This window comes from Bombina bombina, chromosome 2, assembly GCF_027579735.1.
Source record: "Bombina bombina isolate aBomBom1 chromosome 2, aBomBom1.pri, whole genome shotgun sequence".
Taxonomy (NCBI): Eukaryota; Metazoa; Chordata; class Amphibia; order Anura; family Bombinatoridae; genus Bombina; species Bombina bombina.
Window position 1 is genome coordinate 934295 of NC_069500.1, and position 25313 is coordinate 959607.

Below are 25313 nucleotides of genomic sequence, written 5' to 3' on the forward strand. Positions count from 1 at the left end.
TGTTTAGACTCGGGGTACATGTTAGGGTGTTAGGTGCAGACATCTCCCATAGGAATCAATGGGATGTCTGGCAGCAGCGAACATGAACTTTCGCTATGGTCAGACTCCCATTGATACCTATGGGATCCGCCACCTCCAGGGCGGCGGATTGAAAACCAGGTACGCTGGGCCGGAAAAGTGCCGAGCGTACCTGGTAGTCATTTGATAACTCCAAAAAGTAGTCAGATTGTGCCGAACTTGCGTTCGGAACATCTGGAGTGATGTAAGAATCGATCTGTGTCAGACTGAGTCCGGCGGATCGTTGCTTACGTCACAAAATTCTACTTTTGCCGGTCCGTAGGGCTTGATAACTTAGGCGAATCAGCCTCGCCACAAATACGCTGCAGAATTCCAGCGTATTTGAGGTTGACGACTTGATAACTAGAGGCCATAGAGTGCACTGCTGACCATGGGCCATAAAATATAGAGTGCACTGCAGACCCTGGACCATAAGATATAGAGTGCACTGTAGACAATGGGCCATAACATATAGAGTGCACTGCAGACCCTGGACCATAAGATATAGAGTGCACTGTAGACAATGGGCCATAACATATAGAGTGCACTGCAGACCCTGGACTATAACATATAGAGTGCACTGCAGACCCTGGACCATAAGATATAGAGTGCACTGCAGACCCTGGACCATAAGATATAGAGTGCACTGCAGACCCTGGACCATAACATATAGAGTGCACTGCAGACCCTGGACCATAAGATATAGAGTGCACTGTTGACCATTGGCCATAATGGGTGCACTGCAGTTTAATAGAGAATATATAATGTTGTTAATGAAGCATATAGTTCATGCCTGTAGTTTTTACCATTTTACCTTTCCTTAACCCATTATTACTCTCACCTGCTCTCCTCCACATCTGACCACATCTATTATATGGACGGGTAATAAAATGTTTATTTTGAAATACTGAAATAATGAAATTATTTAGCAAAAGAAAGAACAGACAATGAAATATGTTAAGGGTAATTGTTTCCTTACGTCTATACCCAAGGTTCTGCATAAACCAGATTATCACCTAGATTACAAGTTTTGCTGTAACAGGGGTGCGGTGCTAACGCTTAGTTTCGCAAAAAAGTGAGCAGAGAGCAAAATTTAGCTTCACATCTCACCTCAATACCTGCAAAAAACAGCGTTCAGCTTCTAACGCAGCCCCATTGCTTACTATGGGGACAGAAAATGTATGTCTACACCTAACACCCTAACATGAACCCCGAGTCTAAACACCCCTAATCTTACACTTATTAACCCCTAATCTGCCGACCCTGATATTGTCGCCACCTGCATAATATTATTAACCCCTAATCTCCAGACAACGCCGCAACCTAAATTATATTTATTAACCCTTAATCTGCTGCCCCTAACATCGCCGAACCCTACATTATATTTATTAACCCCTAATCTGCTGCCCCCAATGTCGCCGCAACCTAACTACACTTATTAACCCCTAATTTGCCGCCCCCAACGTCGCCGCCACTATAATAAATATATTAACCCCTAAACCTAAGTCTAACCCTAACCCTAACACCCCCTAACTTAAATATAAATAAATCTAAATAAAATAACTACAATTAAATAAATTATTCCTATTTAAAACTAAATGTACTTACCTATAAAATAAACCCTAAGATAGCTACAATATAACTAATAGTTACATTGTAGTTATTTTAGGATTTATTTTTATTTTACAGGCAACTTTGTATTTATTTTAGCTAGGTACAATAGTTATTAAATAGTTATTAACTATTTAATAACTACCTAGCTAAAATAAGTTCAAATTTACCTGTAAAATAATCCCTAACCTAAATTACAATTACACCTAACACTACACTATAATTAAATGAATTACCTAAACTAACTACAATTAAATACAATTAAATACAATTAAATTAAATAAACTAAAGTACGAAAAAAAAAACCACTAAATTACAAAAAATAATAAAATAATTACAAGAATTTTAAACTAATTAGACCTACTTTAATCCCCCTAATAAAATAAAAAATCCCCCCAAAATAAAAAAAAATTCCTACCCTATACTAAATTACAAATAGCCCTTAAAAGGGCCTTTTGCGGGGCATTGCCCCAAAGTAATCAGCTCTTTTACCTGTAAAAAAAAATACAATACCCCCCCAACATTAAAACCCACCACCCACACACCCAACCCTACTCTAAAACCCACCAATCTCCCTTAATAAAACCTAACACTAACCCCTTGAAGATCACCCTATCTTGAGCCGTCTTCACCCAACCGCGCAGAAGTGGTCCTCCAGAGGGGCAGAAGTCTTCATCTGATCCGGGCAGAAGAGGACCTCCAGACGGGCAGAAGTCTTCATCCAGGAGGAATCTTCTATCTTCATCCATCCGACGAGGAGCGGCTCCATCTTGAAGACATCCGACGTGGAGCACCCATCCAGACCGACGACTACCCGACGAATGACGGTTCCTTTAAATGACGTCATCCAAGATGGCGTCCCTTGAATTCCGATTGGCTGATAGGATTCTATCAGCCAATCGGAATTAAGGTAGGAAAAATCCTATTGGCTGATGTCTTCAAGATGGAGCCGCTCTTCGTCGGATGGATGAAGATAGAAGATTCCACCTGGACGAAGACTTCTGCCCGTCTGGAGGTCCTCTTCTGCCTGGATCGGATGAAGACTTCTGCCCCTATGGAGGACCACTTCTGCCCTGTTGGGTGAAGACGGCTCAAGGTAGAGTGATCTTCAAGGGGTTAGTGTTAGGTTTTATTAAGGGGGGATTGGGTGGGTTTTAGAGTAGGGTTGGGTGTGTGGGTGGTGGGTTTTAATGTTGGGGGGTATTGTATTTTTTTTAACAGGTAAAAGAGCTGATTACTTTGGGGCAATGCCCCGCAAAAGGCCCTTTTAAGGGCTATTTGTAATTTAGTATAGGGTAGGGATTTTTTTTATTTTGGGGGGCTTTTTATTTTATTAGGGGGATTAGAGTGGGTGTAATTAGTTTAGAATTCTTGTAATTATTTTATTATTTTTTGTAATTTAGTGGGGGTTTTTCGTACTTTAGTTTATTTAATTTAATTGTATTTAATTGTAGTTAGTTTAGGTAATTAATTTAATTATAGTGTAGTGTTAGGTGTAATTGTAACTTTGGTTAGGGTTTATTTTACAGGTAAATTTGTACTTATTTTAGCTAGGTAGTTATTAAATAATTAATAACTATTTAATAACTATTGTACCTAGTTAAAATAAATACAAAGTTGCCTGTAAAATAAAAATAAATCCTAAAATAGCTACAATGTAACTATTAGTTATATTCTATCTATCTTAGGGTTTATTTTACAGGTAAGTATTTAGTTTTAAATAGGAATAATTTATTTAATTGTATTAATTTTATTTAGATTATTTAAAATTATATTTAAGTTATGGGGGGTTAAACTTAGGGTTAGACTTAGGTTTAGGGGTTAATAAATTTAATATAGTAGTGGCGAAGTTGGGGGCAGCAGATTAGGGGTTAAAAAATGTAGGTAGGTGTCAGCGATGTTAGGGAAGGCAGATTAGAGGTTAATAAAATTAAACTAGAGTTTGCGATGCGGGAGTGCAGCGGTTTAGGGGTTAATATATTTATTACAGTGGTGGCGATGTCCAGTTGGCAGATTAGGGGTTACAAATTGTATTTAAGTGTGGGGGGGCTTGATTTAGGGGTTAATTGGTAGTTTATGGGTGTTAGTGTACTTTTTAGCACTTTAGTTAAGAGTTTTATGTTACGGCGTTAGCCCATAAAACTCTTAACTACTGACTTTTAAATGCGGTAGAAGTCTTGACAGGAGAGGGTGTACCACTCACTTTTTCCAAGACTCGTAATACCGGTGTTATGCAAGTCCCATTGAAAAGATAGGATATATTGATGTAAGTGGATTTGCGGTATGCTCGAGTCATGTAATAAAAGTGAGCGGTACACCTGTACCTGCCAGACTCGTAATACCAGCGGGCATTAAAAAGCAGCGTTGGGACCTCTCAACGCTGCTTTTTAAGGCTAACGCAAGACTCGTAATCTAGCAGTATGTGATTAGTCCAGCAACATGAAGGTAATATATAGATGATATACCTTGTAAAGTAATCTAAAGGTAACATGCACTAAATAATCCCCAGAGAATTAAAAAAGTAACATACACCAGTATGTGGCCAACAATCCACATCTAACAAACACCAAAATGTAAACAAACAAGTCACACAATCTTCAGATTACATACTTAAAATTGCAACAGCAAGCTTCAAATTATATACTTCCAAATGTGATTATGATCTACAGGTACCATGTACCAAAATGTGTCCAAATTGTCAGTATATTTATGAAAATCTTAGTAGTGCTCTCCAAATAATATATCAGCTTATGGCAGGGTTATAACACAATACAAATAATAATTTTTCTTAAAAATAGAAACCCTTAATCAACATGCATCTACTAGAAACAATAAAATTAATATAAATACCTGAACTCTTTTATTTAGTTAATATCCATGAACATTTTTGAAATATATTTGTAATAAAAGGAATATGAAATAATATTATATGCGCTTGAAAACCAACTATTAAGATATGCTACCCTTCTTACAAAACCCAGAAAAATATACCTTCACAATTCAGCCTTATTTACAAATAGCCTTTAACATCCAAGCAACAGTGTTTATAATCAATAGGGTAATATATATATTCTGCTATTTAACTGCAATTTATCCTAATACATAATTAACTTACAATATCAGAACTTGCACAGATGAGTTACTTAACAAATCAGATACATATTTAAACAATATGTAGGCTGTGACTACCAATTTGAAATACAATTTATTTCTCTGAATTATTATTATATATTTGCATAGATAAACAATTTAAGATTGGGATTAGTTAACAATACATAGGCTATGAAATGCTAACTTAAAATCCAAACTATTTCTTTAACTCTGCTACATACAGCAATAGTAAATGCTTACTTTAAATGCTTACATACAGATAGGCAGGCTAAGAGCTATCTAAAACAATGACACACAGTTTAAAAGTACAATGTGCTCTTTAAATCTATTAACTGTAATGGCTATGCATATAACTTATCTTACATAAAAACTTTGTATACATCAGAAAATAAACAGCAATCCAGTTTCCAATGTTTCTTAACAGATCCAATTTCACCTCAGAAATTCAAAATTTGGGGATAATGCATATGGAGTCCAATAGTAGGTGTGTGCTTTAATAATAAATAGTTATTCCTTCAGGAGTCAGCCAACAACCACCTTTCGTTCAGTCTCTATGCTGGGGTTTAAATCATCTGATTTCACCCCTCCCCGTTTTTGATTATTATCAGTCATTGGTGAATATTGGAAACGCCCACGGCCTTGTCTTGGATTGGTTCTTTGCAACTGAACATGGATTGGTTTATTTGGTAAGTGTGTTGTCAAGGAAAATGCATCCCTGCAACAACCAATCATCTCATGGTTGCAATTCCGCATCATAACACTAGGTGGCAGCAGACGTACAAACAAAACAAATTCACCTTTACATTTCTAAAACATTTTTAAGCAAGTTAATTATTTTCAGAAAATGGTTATTTAATCAAATTACACTCTCTGCATTAATCATATATAACCCCAATTACAGATGGTTAATATTAGGTTATTTTTTTCTGATTATTCTGATACCAAATATGTTATATTATTAACATTTTATCATATTAAGGCAATTTAATACTGCTAATTATTAGCTTAAAATGCATTATAATTTTATCAGTATTCTGGCATTTCTATACAAATAACAGCTTATTTTTAATTCAGTATTGTACTGTATTCCAACAAGAATATGCAATTTTTTATGTTTCTAATAAGCCCAGGATGTATGAACCTTCTTCATGCAGATCTGAGATTATATGTCTGAAAAATATAAACAATCCAGAGGTTATTAAACATTTTTGACTGACTAAAACAGTTACCTCCCAAGCTTAGCAAATATCCATGTAATAATAGAGAATTAGACAATTTCCCAAATTTCTATATTTAATACATTCTGAGGCATGCATTCAATATAGAAAAAAATAAAATTATTTGCTGTATGTTCAGTAGGTTTTCAGAGTCACACCTTAACATTTGTCTCTGTTTTCTAAGGTCTTTACTGCCCCGCCCATATAGCATGGGGTCAATCCACGAGTAGTTGTAAAAGTCTTAATACAACATATTTTCTGTCTATCTAGCAGTGCAGATGTGTATTTGATGTTTAGGGATAACTAACAGCTATGTGCATAAAAGCTGTTTCCCTATGATTTTGACCAGTTCCAAGAGGGTATTTCAGACATCTCGTCTCCATAAATTTTGTGTGGTGTCACCTATCTGACAATCTATCCTCTTAATTTGCCTTTTATGACTCATCCTGTCTCAAACTGTAAGTTGATTATAGCAAATTTGGTATGGGCCTCATGTTCACACTTTAGCTAGGAATGACTCTTTTAAAGTAATCCTTAAGAGTTTCCTGTGTAATTGAAAAAGTGGGGAGAATTAAATCTGTTTGAAGTCAGTTCTTCTGAATGCAATGAGTTTTCTACTGATCAGTGAAATATCTGATCAAAGATACAGATTTATTAATCTTGAAATATATGATTAAAATATATATTTATTAACCTCACATATACCTTGACAAAATAAATCCAAAAATCTTCAGATTACATACATCAAAATGTGACAATAATCTACAGGTAAATTGTACCAGAATGTGCCCACATAAATCCAACAATCTTCAAAATACATACATCAAAATTAAGCAATGATCTACAGGTAAATTGTACCAGAATGTGCCCATATAAATCCAACACTCTTCAGATTACATACATCAAAATTTGACAATGGTCTACAGGAAAATTGTCCCAGAATGTGCCCATATAAATCCAAAACTCTTCAGATTACATACATCAAAATGTGACAATGATCTACAGGAAACATGTACCAAAATGTGTCCAAATAAATCCAACAATCTTCAGATTACATACATCAAAATGTGACAATGATCTACAGGTAAATTGTACCAGAATGTGCCCATATAAGTTCAACACTCTTCAGACTATATTCATCAGAATGTATCAAAGATATAAAGCAGAAGAAGGCACAGGTCAATAGAGACAAAAGATATCCCTACAGTATATACAGGGTACAAACAATTAGGTAAGCACTAAAAAGTGCAAGTCACGCCTGCTGAACACTTCTGAGTCATTCTGATTGCTCTGGGACAAAGGGCAACTGTGGCGATCAGGGTTAAAGGGGACCGGGAGTCCTAGCCAACCGGCAGTTCCATGAGGTCGACCGGCCAGAGAGAGATAGGTTGGTCAGAGGCCAGCTTCTTCCAAGTTCCAGTTTACAGACAAAACAAGGGAAACCAAAGCTCTGGGAGATCACAGTTGCTCTGAGGAACCCAAAACCACTGAGAAACAAGAGGAGGTAGGTGGTAGGGGGGTAGAGGTTTAACCCCTGCAGCCCGTGACAGGTACCATGAAAGGCAGAAGATGAATGAGCAGGTAAAAAGCAGATTTAGTAGCCAGGCCTGGTCTAGGTACTAGAACAGACAACAGATGAATAAGCAAGCAAGAAGCAGAGTCAGTAGCCAGGCCTGGTCTATGTAACAGAAGAGACGGAAGATGAATGACCAGGTAAGAAGTAGAGTCAGTAGACAGGCCTGGTCTAGGTACCATAACCGAAAGAAGATGAATGAGCAGATAAGAAGCAGAGTCAGTAGACAGGCCTGGTCTAGGCACCACAACAGGCAGAACTTGAATGAGCAGGTAAAAAGCAGAGTCAGTAGACAGCCTTGGTCTAGGTACCAGAAGAGGCAGAAGATGAATGAGCAGATAAGGAGCAGAGTCAGTAGCCAGGCCTGGTCTAGGTACAAGAACTGGCAGCAGATTAATAAGCAGGTAAAAAGCAGTCAGTAGACAGGCCTGGTCTAGGTACAAGAACAGGCAGCAGATGAATGAGCAGGTAAAAAGCAGAGTCAGTAGCCAGGCCTGCTCTAGGTACAAGAACAGGCAGCAGATGAATGAGCAGGTAATAAGCAGAGTCAGTAGACAGCCATGGTCTAGGTACCAAAACAGACAACAGATGAATGAGAAGATAAGGAGCATAGTCAGTAGACAGGTCTGGTCTAGGTACCAGAACGGACAACAGATGAATGAGCAGATAAGGAGCAGAGTCAGTTGACAGGCCTGGTCTAGGTACCATGACCGGCAGAAGATGAATGAGCAGATAAGAAGCAGAGTCAGTAGCAAGGCCTGGTCTAGGTACCAGAACAGACAACAGATGAATGAGCAGGTAAAAAGCAGAGTCAGTAGGCAGGTCTGGTCTAGGTATTAGAGCAGGCAGAAGATGATTGAACAGGTAGAAAGCAGAGTCAGTAGACAGCCCTGGTCTAGGTACCGCCAGACAACTACGATCGGCCAACCAAGCACTCGCATTCATCCCCCACATCAGCAAAGCCACAGCGGGCGGAAGATCCTTCTCCCACATAGCAGCAAAGACATGGAACACCCTCCCTCTTCACCTCAGATAATCCACCTCCCTTATAAAGTTCAGAAAGGACCTCAAAACCTGGCTCTTCGACTGAACGCCCATCCCCTCCCCCCTTTCCTCCTATCTACCTTCCCTTAGCGCCTTGAGACCTTCACGGGTGATTAGTTCACGCTCTATAAGTACCCAATAGATATATAGGTACCAGAACAGACAACAGATGAATGAGCAGATTAGAAGCAGAGTCATTAGAAAGGGCTAATCTAGGTACCAGAAGAGGCAGCAGATGAATGAGCAGATAAAAAGCAGAGTCAGTAATTAGCAAACAGAATCTACCCCATCTTACCACATCTCATACATGGAGATCAAGTAGACGTCATAATGAACAGGGAAGCAAATGATAACACGATTTGTAACCTTCATCTAATACAACATGCCCTAACATCTGACACACAAATGGTTTTAATATACACAGACGCAGAGAAAGCATTCAATTGTGTAGATTGGAAATTTTTATACCAGTCATTAGAGCGGTTTGGCTTCGGAGAAGGTATATTAGGAAAGATTTTTGCCCTATAAAAAAATCCAAGCGCACGCATACTAATCAACGACACTCTATCTGACTCTTTCTATATAAAAAAATGGCACAACAATCCCCAAAAGAGCGGAGCTCTGGAACAAAGGGCCACTGGGGCGACCAGGGTTAAAGGGGACCAGGAGTCCTAGCTGATGTGACCGAGCAGTTCCAGGAGGTTAGCCGGCCAGAGAGAGATAGGTTGGTCAGAGGCCAGCTTCTTCCAAGATCCAGTTTACAGACAAAACAAGGGAAACCAAAGCTCTGGGAGATCGCGGTTGCTCTGAGGAGCCCAAAACTGCTGAGAAAAAAGAGGAGGTAGGTAATTGGGGGGTAGAGGTTTAAGCCCTGCAGCCCGGTGCCCGTGACAGGTACCATGAAAGGCAGAAGATGAATGAGCAGGTAAAAAGCAGATTCAGTAGCCAGGCCTTGTCTAGGTACTAGAACAGACAACAGATGAATAAGCATGTAAAAAGCAGAGTCAGTAGGCAGGCCTGGTCTATGTAACAGAAGAGGCGGAAGATGAATGAGCAGGTAAGAAGCAGAGTCAGTAGACAGGCCTGGTCTAGACACCACAACAGGCAGAACTTGAATGAGCAGGTAAAAAGCAGAGTCAGTAAACAGTCCTGGTCGAGGTACCAGAAGAGGCAGAAGATGAATGAGCAGATAAGGAGCAGAGTCAGTAACCAGGCCTGGTCTAGGTACAAGAACTGGCAGTAGATTAATGAGCAGGTAAAAAGCAGTCAGTAGACAGGCCTGGTCTAGGTACCAGAACAGACAACAGAGGAATAAGCAGGTCAAAAGCAGAGTCAGTAGCCAGGCCTGCTCTAGGTACAAGAACAGGCAGCAGATGAATGAGCAGGTAAGAAGCAGTGTCAGTAGACAGGTCTGGTCTAGGTACCAGAAAGGACAACAGATGAATGAGCAGATAAGGAGCAGAGTCAGTTGACAGGCCTGGTCTAGGTACCATGACCGGAAGAAGATGAATGAGCATATAAGAAGCAGAGTCAGTAGCCAGTCCTGGTCTAGGTACCAGAACAGACAACAGATGAATGAGCAGGTAAAAAGCAGAGTCAGTAGGCAGGTCTAATCTACATACCAGAGCAGGCAGAAGATTATTGAGTGGGTAGAAAGCAGAGTCAGTAGACAGCCCTGGTCTAGGTACCAGAACAGACAACAGATGAATGAGCAGATTAGGGGTAGAGTCATTAGCCAGGCCTAATCTAGGTACCAGAAGAGGCAGCAGATGAATAAGCAGATAAAAAGAAGAGTCAGTAATTAGCAAACAGAATCTGCCCCATCTTACCACATATCATACATGGAGATCAAGTAGGCTTCATAATGAACAGGGAAGCAAAAGAACACGATTTGTACCCTTCATTTAATACAACATGTCCTAACATCTGAGACATAAATTGTTTTAATATCCACAGACGCAGAGAAAGCATTTGATCGTGTAGATTGGACATTTTTATACCAGTCATTAGAGCGGTTTGGCTTGGGAGAAGGTATATTAGGAAAGATTTTTGCCCTATATAATAACCCAAGCGCACGCATCAACGACACTCTATCTCAGCCCTTCTTAAACTTTTGCACTCGTGACCCCATTTCACGCAATAAATTTTTACGTGACCCCGGGTATATAAAATAGGTATACAAATCAAACATTTACTGATAATAAATCATTAAAACATTTATTTTAAAGCAATTCTTTGGAATACATATAATATTAACATTTATTAAAGATAAAATCAAATTTGCATATTAATGAGATGGATGTGCTTGTTTATTTTTACATAAAGAATTAAATCTTGGCTGAATATTTGATACTGCAGGACGTAGAGCATCTTCAGCGTTTTTCAGAGTTGATCGATATTTTGTTTTTATATTCGTCAATGCTGAAAACGCCGCATCACATAAATACGTAGTACAGAATGGCAGAAGTATGTCTAGGGCCATTTCAGAAATTGCTGGAAATTCTATTTTAATCTGAAGCCAAAATTCAGTTAACGATTTTTGCTGAAACTCAAGTTTGAAACCTGTGTCACTTGATAACTCTGCAAATTCTTCTTGGACCTTTAATGGCAGATGACTGACGTTTTCATTTCCATTGAGTACGGTTTTTGAACCCAACTTTGTTTTTGTGAATCAAAATTTGAAGAGAAGTATTTCTGAAACTGTGTCTAGGCACTTCAGATGATCAATTATAACTCTTGCAATTAAATCTTTGGGAAGGATATTTTCAATTATAAAATCATCTGTAGCTGTAAACATTTCTAAAGATCCATTTTCCACCCTATTCTTCCATATGTTAACTTTTTTAGTAAAACTTTCAACTTTATCTTTTAACACAAATATCTTACAATTTTTTCCTTGAAGAGACATGTTTAAATCATTGAGTTTTTCAAAAATATCCGACAAATAATACAGTTTTGAAAGCCATAAGTCGTCATGAAAAAAATTAACAAAATTGGATTCCTGCTCAGTCAAAAATATAACAACTTCATCTTTCAACTTCAATAATCTGTTTAAACTTTGCCCTCTTGAGAGCCACCTTACGTCTGCATGTAGGAATTAGCTTTTGTAGTCGGAGCCCATGTCTTTGCAAAGGTTTGAAAACAAACGACTGTTAAGGGCATGGCTTTTAATGAAGTTAATGATTTTGATAGTATCGCGATGCACAACATCTAAATCTGGTGATATTTTTTTGGCTACAAGTGCCTCCCGATGGATCATGCAGTGAGTAAAAGTGATATGTTCATTGCCACCAGCTTTAACTTTTGCTAAAAATCCAACATTTCTGCCCATCATTGCGCCAGCGCCGTCTGTACAGACTCCAACACAGTTTTTCCACTGTAACCCTTCTTTTTTGAAAAATGAATCTACTTTAAGATATATATCTTCCCCTCTTGTGTATCCTTCCAAAGGGCGACAAAGCAATAATTCCTCATGTCTGCTTCCTTCATAAGCATAGCTTACATAAAGTAACAAACGTGCCATGTTATAAATATCAGTTGTTTCATCTAACTGAATTGCAAACTTCAGGCTGTCCTTAAGCCTGGTAATAAGCTGCTGGAATTGGTCATTACTAATTTCAGAAATTCTTTTGGAAACAGTATCATTCGATAAAGGAATTTTACGAATTTCATCCCCAAACTTTTTCCCATGAACTATTTCTGACATTTTAATAGCAGCAGGTAACACGAGATCTTCACCTATTGTGTAGGGTTTTTTGTTTTTGCAATTAAATAAGAAGTTTCGTAAGATGCAAGTAAATACTTTTCGTTGACAGTAACAAATGTCTCAAAAGATTTTTTTTCTTTATTTGAAAATTTTAAAAGGCGTTCAAAATATTCCTTTAGTTTATTGCAGTACGCTGCATGCTTGGTATTAAGATGTCTTTTTAGTTTGGCTGGTTTCATGCTCTCCGCAGCCAAAACTTCCTTACAAATTAGGCAAAGAGGTTTTCCCACACCATCATGATCATTATAAGTAAATCCATATTGCAAAAATGATTAATCATATTTTCGTTTTCTGGTCACTTTCGGTGTGCTACAACCTGGTAGCGAAGACTTTGTCGCATTGTCACCAGTATTTTTACCTCTTCTGTCTACATTTAGCCACTTATCCATAATGAAAAATATTTTTGTCCTAAACCGAAAATATAAATAAATACCATCTTTAGTTTATAAAATTACATTTGTTGACCGCAATATTATGATGTTACTAAACACACTGACATTAGCACCGCCATATTATGTTGTTACTAAACACACTGACATTAGCACCGCCATATTATGTTGTTACTAAACACACTGACATTAGCACCACGATATTATGATGTTACTAAACACACTGACATTAGCACCGCCATATTATGTTGTTACTAAACACACTGACATTAGCACCACAATATTATGATGTTACTAAACACACTGACATTAGCACCGCCATATTATGATGTTACTAAACACACTGACATTAGCACCGCCATATTATGATGTTACTAAACACACTGACATTAGCACCGCCATATTATGTTGTTACTGAACACACTGACATTAGCACCGCCATATTATGTTGTTACTAAACACACTGACAGTACCACCGCCATATTATGTTGTTACTAAACACACTGACATTAGCACCGCCATATTATGTTGTTACTAAACACACTGACATTAGCACCGCCATACTATGTTGTTACTAAACACACTGACATTAGCACCGCCATACTATGTTGTTACTAAACACACTGACATTAGCACCGCCATATTATGATGTTACTAAACACACTGACATTAGCACCATGATATTATGATGTTACTAAACACACTGACATTAGCACCGCCATACTATGTTGTTACTAAACACACTGACATTAGCACCGCCATACTATGTTGTTACTAAACACACTGACATTAGCACCGCCATATTATGATGTTACTAAACACACTGACATTAGCACCACCATATTATGTTGTTACTAAACACACTGACAGTAGCACCGCCATATTATGATGTTACTAAACACACTGACATTAGCACCGCCATATTATGATGTTACTAAACACACTGACATTAGCACCGCCATATTATGATGTTACTAAACACACTGACAGTAGCACCGCCATATTATGATGTTACTAAACACACTGACAGTAGCACCGCCATATTATGTTGTTACTAAACACACTGACATTAGCACCGCCATATTATGTTGTTACTAAACACACTGACAGTAGCACCGCCATATTATGTTGTTACTAAACACACTGACATTAGCACCGCCATATTATGTTGTTACTAAACACACTGACATTAGCACCGCCATATTATGTTGTTACTAAACACACTGACATTAGCACCGCCATATTATGTTGTTACTAAACACACTGACATTAGCACCGCCATATTATGATGTTACTAAACACACTGACATTAGCACCGCCATATTATGTTGTTACTAAACACACTGACATTAGCACCATGATATTATGATGTTACTAAACACACTGACATTAGCACCGCCATACTATGTTGTTACTAAACACACTGACATTAGCACCGCCATACTATGTTGTTACTAAACACACTGACATTAGCACCGCCATATTATGATGTTACTAAACACACTGACATTAGCACCACCATATTATGTTGTTACTAAACACACTGACAGTAGCACCGCCATATTATGATGTTACTAAACACACTGACATTAGCACCGCCATATTATGATGTTACTAAACACACTGACATTAGCACCGCCATATTATGATGTTACTAAACACACTGACAGTAGCACCGCCATATTATGATGTTACTAAACACACTGACAGTAGCACCGCCATATTATGATGTTACTAAACACACTGACAGTAGCACCGCCATATTATGTTGTTACAAAACACACTGACATTAGCATCGCCATATTATGTTGTTACTAAACACACTGACAGTAGCACCGCCATATTATGTTGTTACTAAACACACTGACATTAGCACCGCCATATTATGTTGTTACTAAACACACTGACATTAGCACCTCCATATTATGTTGTTACTAAACACACTGACATTAGCACCGCCATACTATTGTCATGCTTATTCTTTTTCATATTGTGACATTGCACTGCCCCTTTAAACTCCTGCAACTACCATAAATACCAGCAATCCTCACTCACTCATTGCTTGGTATTGTTTCTACTTGGACCAGTCCTGAGCTCCTCTCCTTACCTGCAATCCCTGCAGCAACCGCTCTCTGAGCTCTGTTCTCATTCATGCTGCAATCCTGTGCTGTGACCTGCTCCGCTAACCGGAACTGCTGCCTCTGTGATGTCACACGCCACTCTCCTGCCGACTCCGGCTGCCTCCTAACCGCTTACAGCAACTTACCTTACTTGCGGTTCCTCTAATATCCAGTCTCCAACTTAGGTATTCAAGTACCAACATTAAGGGGGGTTCTTTTGCTTATTTTTGTCAGTGTGTTTATGCTGTACACATTTGCGCTATTTTGTATGCGCACCATCTACAAGAGCTCATGTTATTTAAGTAGCATCCATTCTCCCATTACTTCTATATTAGCAGTAGCATCTACCATTCCCTGTTTTGTGCACAAACATCTATATAGTCAAAGTATAACTTTACCAACAACTCCATATTGAGGTTTAAGCATCTAGTTACACTGCTGATTTGTATATTCCTGTATTTCCAGCTATAGTGTTTGCAGCTGCTTATCTAATTTTTCCTGCTTTTCTTCACATATTAACTGCTACTTGTGTGTGTGCTAGGTTGCCACATATTACTTATGGGTAATATCTGTGTGACACCCTGCTACACACTTAGCTACACAACATATATATATATATATATATATATATATATATATATATATATATATATATATATATATATACTGTCTTATCAGTAGCTGTGGTCCACTCTAACATATGTCTTTTTTCCCTGACATTACAGAAATACCAAGCCTATTTAAAATGGACCCAACTGATATGAATACACACATACAAACACTAACTAACAAAGTAGACTTACTAACTGAGGGTCTTACTGCTTTAAAACTCGAAAATGATAATTTGAAAACTTATATCAAGGAGGTTGTTGATAGGAAGCCCCCTCCCTTAGAACCCCATATTAGTACCCCTGAACCTTTCTCAGGAGATAGAAATATTTTTAGGGAATTTAAAAATTCATGCTATTTACTATTTACTCTCAAACCCTATACCTATCCTAATGATATGGTAAAAGTTATGACAACCATTTCCTATCTAAGGGCAGAGCCAAGGGCATGGGCAAATAGTTTTTTGGAGCACAATGATGACATTCTTAATTCCTTGGACTCTTTTTTTCTCTGCCTTATCACAAATTTATGAGGACCCTTTTAAGCAGCAAACGGCTGAAAATGCCATGAGGTCCTTAAGGCAGAGGAAGAGAGACGTAGAGGAATATATAGCAGAATTCAAGCGGTGGGCTCCCGACACCCAATGGAACAACTTGTCTCTCCGAAATCAATTTTGGTTGGGGTTGTCAGATGCGGTTAAGGATGAGCTATCTCGCACCCAAATACCTCCTACTCTGGAACAACTTATAGATCTCTGTATCTGCATAGATAGAAGGCTTAGGGAAAGACATCACGAAAGAACTAGCCATGACTCATCCTCTAGACCCAGGCTCTCAAACAATCCACCCAGTACACACTCAAAACCCCCTCCAGAGCCTATGGATATCGCCTTCCTAAGAGGACCCCTAAGTTCCCAGGAAAAGACAAGACGTCGCACTCATAACCTGTGCATGTACTGTGCCTCTGAAGAGCATGGGATAATAGACTGCCCTAACCTCATTCGCCAAAGAAAGGGTAAGCTGTTTACTCCCTCTCCTTCAATTAAGACTGTTCTCAAAAGCAATCAGTATTGTAAAACCAATCTTGTTTTACAGTGGGATCAAACTCGGGTGACCGTCCAAGGGATTATTGACTCCGGAGCCTCCCTCTCTTATACTGACATAACCTTTTGTGAAACAAATAAAATACCCCTGCATAAAAAATTGTCTCCTGTTCATTTGAGAGGGATAGATGGTGAGGTCTTGTCCACAGGACCTGTTTTGTATGAGACAACTCCTATTTTAATGTCAACAGAGTGTCACCATAGGGAGTATATCAAATTCGATGTCATTACCTCACCTGATTTTCCTCTAATTCTAGGGCTACAGTGGCTTAGGCAACATGATCCTCTCATCTCTTGGTCATCTCTTTCTTTACAGTTTAGTTCCGATTATTGCAAGGTAACCTGTTACCATCAATTACAGACTGATGATTCACAGTCAAAAAAGTTTTTATTTTAAATATTTTCAAAACTGTTATAACAAATATGATTGGTAGCACTAGTTGGCAAGTGGGCCTGGCACACACGCTGGGAGGAAGGCAACTGCAATTAGATTACACTAGCAGACTGATGTTTCACAGTCAAAAAGTTTTTATTTTAAATATTTACAATACTGTTATAACAAATATGATTGGTGGCACTAGTTGGCAAGTGAGCCTGGCACACACGCTGGCAGGCAGGCAACTGTAATTCAATGGCACTAGCAGACTGATGATTCACAGTCAAAAAAGTTTTTATTTAAAATATTTACAATACTGTTATAATAAATATGATTGGTGGCACTAGTTGGCTAGTGGGCCTGGCACACACGCTGGCAGGCAGGAAACTGCAATTCAATTACACTAGCAGACTGATGATTCACAGTCAAAAAAGTTTTAATTTTAAATATTAACACTACTGTAATAACAAATATGATTGGTGGCACTAGTTGTCAAGTGGGCCTGGCACACACGCTGGCAGGCAGACAACTGCAATTCAATTGCACTAGCAGACTGATGATTCACAGTCAAAAAAGTTTTTATTGTAAATATTAACACTACTGTAATAACAAATATGATTGGTGGCACTAGTTGGCAAGTGGGCCTGGCACACACGCTGGGAGGAAGGCAACTTCAATTAGATTACACTAGCAGACTGATGTTTCACAGTCAAAAAATATTTTTTTTAAATATTTACACTACTGTTATAACAAATATGATTGGTGGCACTAGTTGACAAGTGGGCCTGGCACACACGCTGGGAGGAAGGCAACTGCAATTAGATTACACTAGATGACTGATGTTTCACAGTCAAAAAGTTTTTATTTTAAATATTTACAATACTGTTATAACAAATATGATTGGTGGCACTAGTTGGCTAGTGGGCCTGGCACACATGCTGGCAGACAGGCAACTGCAATTCAATTGCACTAGCAGACTGATGATTCACAGTCAAAAAAGTTTTAATTTTAAATATTAACACTACTGTAATAACAAATATGATTGGTGGCACTAGTTGGCAAGTGGGCCTGGCACACACGCTGGCAGACAGGCAACTGCAATTCAATTACACTAGCAGACTGATGATTCACAGTCAAAAAAGTTTTTATTTTAAATATTTACAATACTGTTATAACAAATATGATTGGTGGTACTAGTTGGCTAGTGGGCCTGGCACACATGCTGGCAGACAGGCAACTGCAATTCAATTGCACTAGCAGACTGATGATTCACAGTTTAAAAAGTTTTATTTTAAATATTAACACTACTGTAATAACAAATATGATTGGTGGCACTATTTGGCAAGTGGGCCTGGCACACACGCTGGCAGGCAGGCAACTGGAATTCAATTGCACTATCAGACTGATGATTCACAGTCAAAAAAGTTTTGATTTTCAATATTTTCAAAACTGTTATAACAAATATGATTGGTGGCATTAGTTGGCAGCAAGTGGGCCTGGCACACACGCTGGCAGGCAGGCAACTTCAATTAGATTACACTAGCAGACTGATCTTTCACAGTCAAAAAATATTTTTTTTAAATATTTACACTACTGTTATAACAAATATGATTGGTGGCACTAGTTGGCAAGTGGGCCTGGCACACACGCTGGGAGGAAGGCAACTGCAATTAGATTACACTAGATAACTGATGTTTCACAGTCAAAAAGTTTTTATTTTAAATATTTACAATACTGTTATAACAAATATGATTGGTGGCACTAGTTGGCAAGTGAGCCTGGCACACACGCTGGCAGGCAGGCAACTGCAATTCAATTGCACTAGCAAACTGATGATTCACAGTCAAAAAATGTTTTTATTTTAAATATTTACACTACTGTTATAACAAATATGATTTGTGGCACTAGTTGGAAAGTGGGCCTGGCACACATGCTGGCAGACAGGCAACTGCAATTAAATAACAATAGCAGACTGATGTAAAAGTTTCTTTTTTAAAAAGTTACACTAATGTTACAACAGATAGGAGTGATGGCACTCAGGTTAGAAGTAGGCACAGTATGTGCTGGCAGCCTGACACACAGGCTGGCACTAGTGGCAGGCTGGCCTGGCAACTAAAATTAAATAACACTAGAAGACTGATGTAAAAGTTTTTTTTTTTACAAAATTTAAACTAATGTTACACCAGATAGGAGTGGTGGACTGGCACTGAGGCTGGAAGTAGGCACAGTATATGCTGGCAGCCTGACACACAGGCTGGCACTAATGGCAGCCAGGCTGGCCTGGCAACTAAAATTAAATAACACTAGAAGAGGACTGATGTAAAAAATTTTTTTTAATTTACAATAATGTTAAGCAGATATCAGTGGTGGCAGAGAGCAATTAACCACAGTATATGCTGTGTACCTGACACACAGGCCTGATAGAAAATGAAATTAGATTAAACTAGCAAAATGATTTAAAAGTTTCTTTGTTTAAATTTACACTAATGTTAAGCAGATATGAGTGGTGGCTGGCACAGAGCAATTAACCACAGTATATGCTGTGTGAGCCTGAGACACAGGCCTGATAGAAAATGAAATTAGATTACGCTAGCAAAATGATTTAAAAGTTTTTTTTTTTTTAAATTTACAATAATGATTGTTAAGCAGATATGAGTGGTGGCTGGCACAGCAATTAACCACAGTATATGCTGTGTAAGGCTGACACACAGGCCTGATAGAAAATTAAATTAGATTACACTAGCAAAATGATTTAAAAGTTTTTTTGTTTAAATTTACACTAATGTTAAGCAGATATCAGTGGTGGCACTAATCACATTATATGCTGTGAGCCTCACACACAGGCTGACAGCCAGGCAAATGCAAATAATAATAAAAAAAAAAAAAAACGACTGAAGTTCTAGCCCTAAAAAGGGCTTTTTGGGGTGCTGTCCTTACAGCAGAGATTAGATGAGTCCTTCAGGACTGTAGTGGACACTAAATACACTAGCCTAGCTATCTATTTCCCTATAATGTCAGCAGCAATACTATACCTCCTCTCACTAAGAAAACAGGATCGTAATGAATCTAAAATGGCTGCTGCCCAGGAGCTGGGATGGTCTGTGAGGGAGTGTCTGCTGCTGATTGGCTCAAATGTGTCTGAACGCTGTGAGATACAGGGTCAAAGTTTCCTCAATGATGACGAATAGGGGGCGGATCGAACATCGCATATGTTCGCCCGCATCGGCGAACGCGAACAAGCTATGTTCGCCGGGAACTGTTCTCCGGCGAACTGTTTGCAACATCACTATCAATCGTATCTATCAAATGTATATTGCATCTATTGATCTATGCAATTCGTATCTATCAAATGTATATTGCATCTATTGATAGATGTAATTCGTATCTATCAAATGTATATTGCATCTTTTGATCTATGTAATTCGTATCTATCAAATGTAAATTGCATCTTTTGATCTATGTAATTGGTATCTATCAAATGTATATTGCATCTATTGATCTATGTAATCTATGGATCTATCTATCAAATCTATCGATCTCGTGGCCGGACTGTTTTGTGACAGCCACTTGTGTTTCGGCCAAATTTGAAGTAGGAGGACCGACCAAGCATCTTTTCCCATCTCCCTGTTCCGAAAATCAAGGCCATATAGACCTCCCCCGATAGGGGGAGTAACAGGTATTAAACTGCTAAGAATAGTACTACTTAGTACTTAACACACCACGGGTCCCAGACCGCATGTCTTATTGTTATACTCTGTCAGGGAAATTATATAACTATCAATCGTATCAATCAAATATATATTGCATCTATTGATCTCTGTAATTCGTATCTATCAAATGTATATTGCATCTTTTGATCTATGTAATTCGTATCTATCATATGTATATTGTATCTATTGATCTATGTAATTCGTATCTATCAAATGTATATCGCATCTATTGATCTATGTAATTCGTATCTATCAAATGTATATCGCATCTATTGATCTATGTAATTCGTATCTATCAAATGTATATTGCATCTATTGATCTATGTAATTCGTATCTATCATATGTATATTGCATCTATTGATCTATGTAATTCGTACCTATCAAATGTATATTGCATCTATTGATCTATGTAATTCGTATCTATCAAATGTATATTGCATCTATTGATCTATGTAATTCGTATCTATGAAATGTATATTGCATCTTTTTATCTATGTTATTCGTATCTATCAAATGTATATTGCATCTATTGATCTATGTAATTCGTATCTATCAAATGTATATTGCATCTATTGATCTATGTAATTCGTATCTATGAAATGTATATTGCATCTTTTTATCTATGTTATTCGTATCTATCAAATGTATATTGCATCTTTTGATCTATGTAATTCATATCTATCAAATGTATATTGCATCTTTTGATCTATGTAATTCGTATCTATCAAATGTATATTGCATCTATTGATCTATGTAATTCGTATCTATCAAATGTATATTGCATCTTTTTATCTATGTTATTCGTATCTATCAAATGTATATTGCATCTATTGATCTATGTAATTCGTATCTATCAAATGTATATTGCATCTATTGATCTATGTAATTCGTATCTATCAAATGTATATTGCATCTTTTGATCTGCCTTGCTGCTCCTTTCAGGCAGGCCAGCTCTTTGCATTCAGGCCCACAGACTCTGTAACAGATCTCTCTTGCAGGGAGAGGTGCAGCCAGAATGCAGGGTCAGAACCTCTGCAACTGGTATACTCGATTGTGCAAAAGGAAGTAACCTTACCATGGGTCCCAGAACCAGACCGCACGTCTTTGTAATTCTCTGCCTGGGAAATTATATATCTTTCAAATTAGCTATTTATCTATCAAATGTATATTGCATCTATTGATCTATGTAATTCGTATCTATCAAATGTATATTGCATCTATTGATCTATGTAATTCGTATCTATCAAATGTATATTGCATCTATTGATCTATGTAATTCGTATCTATCAAATGTATATTGCATCTATTGATCTATGTAATTCGTATCTATCAAATGTATATTGCATCTATTGATCTATGTAATTCGTATCTATCAAATGTATATTGCATCTATTGATCTATGTAATTCGTATCTATCAAATGTAAATTGCATCTTTTGATCTATGTAATTCGTATCTATCAAATGTATATTGCATCTATTGATGTAATTCGTATCTATCAAATGTATATTGCATCTATTGATCTATGTAATTCGTATCTATCAAATGTAAATTGCATCTTTTGATCTATGTAATTCGTATCTATCAAATGTATATTGCATCTTTTGATCTATGTAATTCGTATCTATCAAATGTATATTGCATCTATTGATCTATGTAATCTATGGGGGGTAGTTATCAACGCGTCTACTTTTCCTGCCTTCGCCGGCCCAATACGCCCGCCTAAGCTCGCCTCACATCGCCGCCGCAGACCTGCAAAAATTCGCCTAAGTTATCAAAAAAGCTGTCAAAAAGCCGCGACCAATTACGGGGCGATGAGCAGCGGACTGTGATAGTTATCACTCATCCGATCTCGCTGCTCTTCGGCTTTTTTACAGCTTTCTTGCTAGCCTGTCACTAAGCACTCACACTAAACTACACTGTTCTACCCCCTATACCGGCGCCCCCGGAGCCCCCCGCAACTAAATAAAGTTAGTAACCCCTAAACCGCCGCTCCTATACCCCGCCGCAACTCTTATAAATGTATTAACCCCTAAACCGCCGCTCCCGGACACCGCCGCAACCTACATTATACCTAGTAACCCCTATCCTGCCCCCCCTATACCGCCGCCACCTATAATAAAGTTATTAACCCCTATCCTGCTGATCCCGCACCTCGCTGCAACTAAATAAATAGTTTAACCCCTAAACTGCCGCTCCTGGACCCTGCCGCAACCTATATTAAATTTATTAACCCCTAATCTGCCCCCCTACACCGTCGCCACCTATATTACATTTATTAACCCCTATCCTGCCCCCCACTACACCGCCACCACTGTAATAAATTTATTAACCCCTAAACCTAAGTCTAACACTAACCCTAACACCCCCCCTAACTTAAATATTAATTAAATAAATCTAAATAATATTTCTCTTATTAAATAAATTAATCCTATTTAAAACTAAATACTTACCTTTAAAATAAACCCTAATATAGCTACAATATAAATAATAATTATATTGTAGCTATCTTAGGATTTATTTTTATTTTACAGGCAACTTTCAATTTATTTTAACTAGGTACAATAGCTATTAAATAGTTATTAACTATTTAATAGCTACCTAGCTAAAATAAAGAGAAATTTACCTGTAAAATAAAAACTAACCTAAGTTACAATTACACCTAACACTACACTATACTTTAATAAATTATTTCTATTTAAAACTAAATACTTACCTGTAAAATAAACCCTAACGGCTAGATTTAGAGTTCTGCGGCCAAAGGGGTGCGTTAGCTACGCATGCTTTTTTCCCCCCGCACCTTTTAAATACCGCTGGTATTTAGAGTTCACAGAATGGCTGGGTTTTCAGTGCGTTAGGCTCCAAAAAGGGAGCGTAGAGCATAATTTAACGCCACTGCAACTCTCGATACCAGCGGTGCTTACGGACGCGGCCAGCTTAAAAAACGTGCTCGTGCACGATTCCCCCATAGAAAACAATGGGGCAGTTTGAGCTGAAAAAAACACCTGCAAAAAAGCAGCGTTCAGCTCCTAACGCAGCCCCATTGTTTTCTATGGGGAAACACTTCCTATGTCTGCACCTAACACTCTAACATGAACCCCGAGTCTAAACACCCCTAACCTTACACTTATTAACCCCTAATCTGCCGCCCCCGCTATCGCTGACACCTGCATATTATTATTAACCCCTAATCTGCCGCTCCATAAACCACCGCAACATACATTATAGTTATGTACCCCTAATCTGCTGCCCCTAACACCGCCGACCCCTATATTATATTTATTAACCCCTAATCTGCCCCCCACAACGTCGGCGCCAGCTACCTACAATAATTAACCCCTAATCTGCCGATCGGAGCTCACCGCTAAGTCTAACCCTAACACTAACACCCCCCTAAGTTAAATATAATTTTTATCTAATGAAATAAATTAACTCTTATTAAATAAATTATTCCTATTTAAAGCTAAATACTTACCTGTAAAATAAACCCTAATATAGCTACAATATAAATTATATATATATATTATATTGTAGCTATTTTAGGATTAATATTTATTTTACAGGCAACTTTGTATTTATTTTAACCAGGTACAATAGCTATTAAATAGTTAATAACTATTTAATAGCTACCTAGTTAAAATAATTGCAAAATTACCTGTAAAATAAATCCTAACCTAAGTTACAATTAAACCTAATACTACACTATCAATAAATTAATTAAATACAATACCTACAAATAAATACAATGAAATAAACTAACTAAAGTACAAAAAATAAAAAAGAACTAAGTTACAAAAAATAAAAAAATATTTACAAACATTAGAAAAATATTACAACAATTTTAAACTAATTACACCTACTCTAAGCACCCTAATAAAATAACAAAGACCCCCAAAATAAAAAAATGCCCTACCCTATTCTAAATTAAAAAAGTTCAAAGCTCTTTCACCTTACCAGCCCTGAAAAGGGCCATTTGCGGGGCATGCCCCAAAGAATTCAGCTCTTTTGCCTGTAAAAAAAAACATACAATACCCCCCCAACATTACAACCCACCACCCACATACCCCTAATCTAACCCAACCCCCCTTAAATAAACCTAACACTAAGCCCCTGAAGATCTTCCTACCTTATCTTCACCATGCCAGGTTCACCGATCCGTCCTCGGAAGTCTTGATCCAAGCCTCGGAAGTGTTGATCCAAGCCCAAGCGGGGCTAAAGAGTGACGTCCATCCTCCGGCTGAAGTCTTGATCCAAGCGGGCAGAAGAGGACATCCGGACCGGCAAACATCTTCTTCCAAGCCGCATCTTCTATGTTCTTCAATCCGATGACGACCGGCTGATCTTCAAGATCTCCAGCGCGGATCCATCCATCTTCACCGACGACTTCCCGACGAATGACGGTTCCTTTAAGGGACGTCATCCAAGATGGCGTCCCTCGAATTCCGATTGGCTGATAGGATTCTATCAGCCAATCGGAATTAAGGTAGGAAAATTCTGATTGGCTGATGGAATCAGCCAATCAGAATCAAGTTCAATCCGATTGGCTGATCCAATCAGCCAATCAGATTGAGCTCGCATTCTATTGGCTGTTCCATGACTGTGACCACTTGCCCAGTGCCACCACTCAT